We start from the raw sequence: 5946 nt of genomic DNA, 5'->3' as shown, positions 1-5946 counted from the left end.
AGAAAGAGAAAGAGAGAGAGAATGAATGAATGCCTGGAAGCGAATAGGGGTGTTTCATTATGGCCTGTTACCTCTGGAAGACTGTTAGGGCAGGTGCAGGAAGAGTTGGATGCTTAGGTGCAGTGCACAGTCCCAGCCTCAGCCTTTCGTTCTTCGAAGGGCAACGGAAGGGGTGACATTTATATTGAATGGGGATGAAATGCTTAACTAACTCAATGAATGGCCATGTGTGCCACGAGCAAGTAGACTCTGCTTTTTATCTTTCTCGGAGTAATTAAACGAGTACCATTGAAAGGGGCAATATCCAAAGGTGGATACTTGATAATAGGCAGTACTGCTGCTAAGTGCGGTCAGCCATACTGCACTTGAGCCCGCTCACCCAGGGTGCTACCAAAAGTACATTAGAAGTGGGTAATTCTAGCTGGGGACATTTAACATCGAGGGTTGGTCCCTCCAGGACTCCAGCTCGGCTCGAGCAGAACCAGTCGCATGTTGGGTGCGCTCGACTAATTACAGGACATCTGGCTTCTTGTGCCAGCTTCTCCACTTCACCCCCTGTTTGATCTTGTTCCAGTCTCTTCATCTCTCTGTGCCGCTGTCCCGTTATCTGGCAAAGAGTGCAGATGACCAACAGCAGACAGCGGAGCCCTGGACCTCTCCCACTAATAGTCACTTATGTTATGAGTTTAAGCATGTTGCTCTTAATCTCATTCGTTCAGCACATGGTCACGCGTCACAGAAGCATGTATTTAACAACGATCCAGAGTAACAGAAATGGAGCGGTGCTCAAACCGTTGTTTGCAAAAATGCGTGCCAGTTTAGGAAAATTATCTCTAACACCATATCGATTTGTAATTGGTTTAACACGTTGCAATTATATTTTCGATTCCTTTTATTTTGAGCTATTGCATATACATTGTTTGCAAAATGCCTTTCATTCTCGGAAAAAATAAAACGATTATTGCTTTATCCATCTCAGAAAACTGGATTTCATTTGGGCTTTGGCGCCCCTGCGTGAATTGCCTCATTTCCTAAGACAGATGTAAGTGCAGGGCCATCTTAAGCATTTTTGGGGCCCTGGGCATGGACATCTTTGGGGGCCCCCTCCACCAAACCAAAGGAGTTAAGTGATCAAGAATATCTGGTGGCACCCCTCCCACCCACCGTGAGTATAAGCCATAGGTTAATATGCCACCTCACAGCATTCAAAATAAGGATGTTTACTCGCTTTAATTCCGCTTACCCTCTTCTTTCTTGCTCTAATCAGAATGATAAACAAGTAGTATTTGAAGGCCAACATTAGCAATCTACTAAGAGGTTACTTTTCTTCTAGAATAGAAACAGGGTACTTTTTATCAATAGCATCCGGGAAGGTATGTAGCCTGTAGTATTAATGCAGGACTGTATGTAAAAGTTACATGTAACCCAAAATAGGTAAGTAACTCACATTAGCTGCCTCAGAGAATGCAAAAGTGGTGTTCAATGCATGGGTAGAGTAGACCAATTTTAAGGAAGGAGAAAGCTACAGAGAGCATAGCATGGATAGTGAATGCCGATTAGAAGCTACTGGGAAGGTGTCTCTATCCAGACAGACTGAGATTAGAAGTGCAACATGGTTTTCAAATAGTGTTACCATTAGTGATCAATGGAACAAGTGCCTTTGGTGTGCAGTATATCAATGCTCACTATTATAGTGGAAGAAACCCTATAGCCAGTGAAACCATGATTGAGGCTTTTATGAAGATCATACCCTTTGAAGGAAATCACTCGGAAGGGCTGACAATTTTGAAAGGTTTAGGGACGGGCAATTCTGAGAGGTTAGGCAATACACGATTAAATGAGATGCCCAGGGTCACACATTGCTCAAGGGGTGAATCTGGGATTTGTTCCAACTCTGCAATGTCTGTATTTGAACACTTTCTTTTCCAGCTCTTACCATGTACTAAAACAATCTAATTTTATAAAACTGACTTGCAAAGTACATAAATGCCATTTCCAAACCTGACAATTTTTAAAACCAAAACATTACAGAAGGGTGTTGCGCCAAATGGGAAGGATTCTAGCTTCATTCTCTCCATCATCAAGGGAAGTATACAAGTACCAACATACCAATCGATGTGATTTAACAGATTTAATCTAGGTATGTCTTTTGTACTTTTAAACTTTAAATACTTCCAAAATAATGGCTTGTGGAATTGTCATTCATAAAAGTGCAGAAAAACCTTTGACTTTTATACAAAAAGCAAACCGTTTTTTTTGTCAAACAAGCAAACCTTAAAATATGCTTGCCCAAGGCATACAACATCTGGTCTGCTCTCTCCTCTCTACCACCCCTTCCACTCAAATGGCCTACATAAGAAAAAATATCAAGAAATGAGCTAAACAATGCCACCAACATGCAAGAAGGCTAACCTTACAGAAGACAGCACAGTAATGCAAGAGATAGTAGATGATTTGTTCAGGATCACTGTATCGTCTGCTGGCAAAGCCAGGATACAAGCATGAACACTTTGGTTCCACAGTCTTTTATTCACCTCTTGGACTAATAATTTATGCTCATCTTTGGAGGGGAGTGCCTAGGTTTTAGAACGCCCCATCTGAACAAACCAATTTCTAGACCTTCAACATATGAATGACATGTTAGTTTTTATAGCAACCCCTATCTCGTGCAGGAACATTGCTGATAATAGCACCTCTTATAACCTAAAACCAAGTACATATGCAGGTAGGTTTATAAACTGTAGACATGGGAAAGGTTCAGCCAGCCTTGCTGGAATGTGCTCTTCTAATCTTTCATATGTCCACACATCTCTGCAAGGAGTGCTTAACACATTGAGCTAACTTCTGAACCATTGTGGCACTCAATTTATCAATATGGATTTCAACTTTGGTTATTGCACATGATCAACATAATTCCCACAAGAAGGAAAGAATGCTACAGAAGTTGTGCTGTACGGAACACACAAACTATGTATTCCACAGTGAAGACAGAAAGCATTACATGATTAATTGATCAAGGCAGAATTTACTTGTCAAAACAGACAGCCAATAGGTTAAGCACCTCAGCAGCATGCCATAAAATCTCCTGGTGTGTGCTATTTAAGACTGGTGAAAAATTGAATCTTACTTTTTAGATCAGGCAGCCTTGTGGGGGCCCCCTCCAAGGCGGGGGCCCTGGGCAAGTGCCCCTTTTGCCCTCCCATAAAAACGTCTCTGTGTAAGTGGACACTTGCCTAACTGCATGTCAAAGCTCTGCAGCAGATTAAAAGTGCTTTGATCTTGGGGGCATCATTTCAGGATCAATGAACAGAGGAGAACGTTTGGCCAGCAGAGAAATGCAAACACAAAGAAAAGCAGACATCACCCCCTAGCCTACATATATGCCAGTACAATCGTATGCCATCCAACTGTTGTGCCATTGGAAAGCCAAAGCTACGTTTTGTGGGGTGGCATTCCTTCCCGAAATTCTGCAGCGAAGCCACTGGCAGAGCATGTATGTTGTGGTAAGTCTGAACAGTAACGAACTTGACACTTGTTACGCTGTTAGAAAACAAGGGTTTAATTTGTACATTTATTTTTCAGGGATGGGGTGGGTCAAGCAGCTAAAGGGCTTAGGGGTTAAATTCAAACAATATGGCCGGAAGTAAGATTAACAGTGTCAGGGATGGTTCAACACAAAGAAGGGTTCTGTTTAGATTCGAAACCTATCTGCTGTAGCACAAAATCTTAACTTCCAAACCTACTTTTGCAAGTCCTAGCCCCGGCTTGGGACACCATGTTCTGCAAAGTAAAGTTCAAAGATGTGGACGACAATAATTCATCTAATCTAGCATTGAGTCCTGAGACACACGGGTACCCTAGATCAAAAACACAAAAGTTTCCAATGATTGGTCAAAACAAAAGTCTGAAACCTAGCATTTCCCAGTCCAACCGCATTCTAATGCATCAAAACAGAATTGTTCCTTCCTTGAAGGTTTTGATGGCAGTTACAGTTGCATCTTCATTGTAGTCCTCTCAGGTGTCACCTTCTCTTCCGAACCTTCTCTAAGGACCTTGTATATTGGTGCTCTTCCCCCCCCCCCCCCCCCCCCGTCTCCTCTTGGTGCTCTTTTTTCCAGTCTCCTCTTGACCGTAGAATTACCACTGTTGGTCTCTCCAGCCCCTGTGTCTCTTAGTGCTTTCTGTTGATCTATCAGTGACTGTGGTTTGCTTCCACTATTCCAACTTTGGTCACAGTAGGTCCCTCGCAAATCTATGCATTTATTCAGGATTTATGGCATGTCCTTGTGGACCAGTGTGGTCTTCCTGAAGCTTCACAAAAATGCCCACATGGATCTTGCTGCTCTTCTAGGTATAGAAGCTCCCTCCCGGACCCTGTCTCGTTTTTCCAAACCACCCAGTAGGTCTCCCCCAGGCCTTGGTTCTCTGTCAGACTTCACAGTGGGTTCGTCATGGACCATGACTTTCTGCCCGAAGCTTTATCACTCTCCAATCTCACTCTCCGGATTCACTGTTACGCTCGTGTGTATCCTGTTACCTTGCAGTCACTGGTGAAGGTCCTCTGTGCTTGCTCTCCCAATTCCCTCTAGGTGGGAATATCTGGTTCAGTAGCTCTACTGTCACCTTTTTCTCAGAGATCTTCAGGCTGTTGGCACTTCCCTGAGCTACAGCGGCGTAGCCAGAATTGTCTAACAATTGGGACCTGCAGCTAATGTAGTTGGGCCCGATGCATTGACATTAACATCTGTAAATGCCCACTCAGCATTGCTGAGTCGCCAATTACAGATTTTGGGTGGGCCTTGCCCGCTCAGGCCCTATCCTGTATACGCCTCCGCTGAGCTTCCTCCAAGCTCTCTCAGCACTCCTCCAGACAGTGGTATTCCAGGTTTTTTCTGGAAGGTTTCTCCCCCTGTAGCAAGGGAGTGCAGACAGGCAGACAGATCTGTCACCTCTGGGATCTTTTCTCTCTGTGGGTCCTTTCAGCCCTTTATATACTCCCCGGGCTGTGCCCTGGTTCCTGTTCCCGTTTCAGATTTGTTATTCCTCATTTCACAGCTCGTATTGATTATTCCCTGGATTTTGCTTAATTTCTCTCATTAGGTTATTAGCAAGGTTTTCACATTGGTTGATTGTGCTATAGGAGTTATTAGAAGTAACAATGGTTTGCGAGGCTTAAGAGGTGTCCACGGCATGTGCCACCATGTTAGAATTGTCAACCACAAGGAGCGCAGCTCCACACCGATCTGCAGCATGATTGCAACGCAGAGACTTGGTACGCGCTGGGCATTTCTGCCATCTGGTTCCCAGAGACCGTTATTGATCATTCTCTGGCAGCTGTGTGGGGTGCCAGTTGACCTTGTGTAGTAAAATGATGCAGTGGGCCTCTGAGTTGCTGGTTGAACACCTTTATTGTGGCTTCCACTTCATCATCTTTAATGCAGATTGTACAATCAATCCCAAACAATGGGGCAACAGGCCTTGCAACAATGCTTGATGAATATGTGAAGATAATGTCCATTTAGTAGTCAACAGTCAGTCACAAAGAGGAGCACCGGGAGCTGAACCTGCTCCGTGCACTCTGCTCCTGCTTCTCCCTTCTCCTCGCGCTCACGGGAGCTTTCACTTCCCGTTTCCGAGATCTCGCGAGACTGCGGGTCCCGCAATATCTCTACACACCTCCCCTTGATAATGCAGAACAGTTTATTGCATAACATAGTCATTGTATCTCACCGGTCTTCTGTGTTCCCTTCTCGGCCGGTCTTCCTTCTCGCTGCTGGTGTCCGGTATTAGATCGGGTTCCTGGATGTCCTCTGGTGCGTTTTCTGCGACTTCTTCTGCAAACTCTTTCCTTCCTGCTTCTAGCTCTTGTTCTCTCAAAGTCTCTCTGTTGAGTCCTTCATAGGTTTTGGGTCCCTCTTGTGGCTTTTCTCCTTTGCGCCTCTTCTC

Source organism: Ambystoma mexicanum, chromosome 12 (assembly GCF_040938575.1).
Source record: "Ambystoma mexicanum isolate Mex_15411 chromosome 12, UKY_AmexF1_1, whole genome shotgun sequence".
NCBI classification, from domain to species: Eukaryota; Metazoa; Chordata; class Amphibia; order Caudata; family Ambystomatidae; genus Ambystoma; species Ambystoma mexicanum.
Note: the sequence above shows the minus strand (reverse complement) of the source record.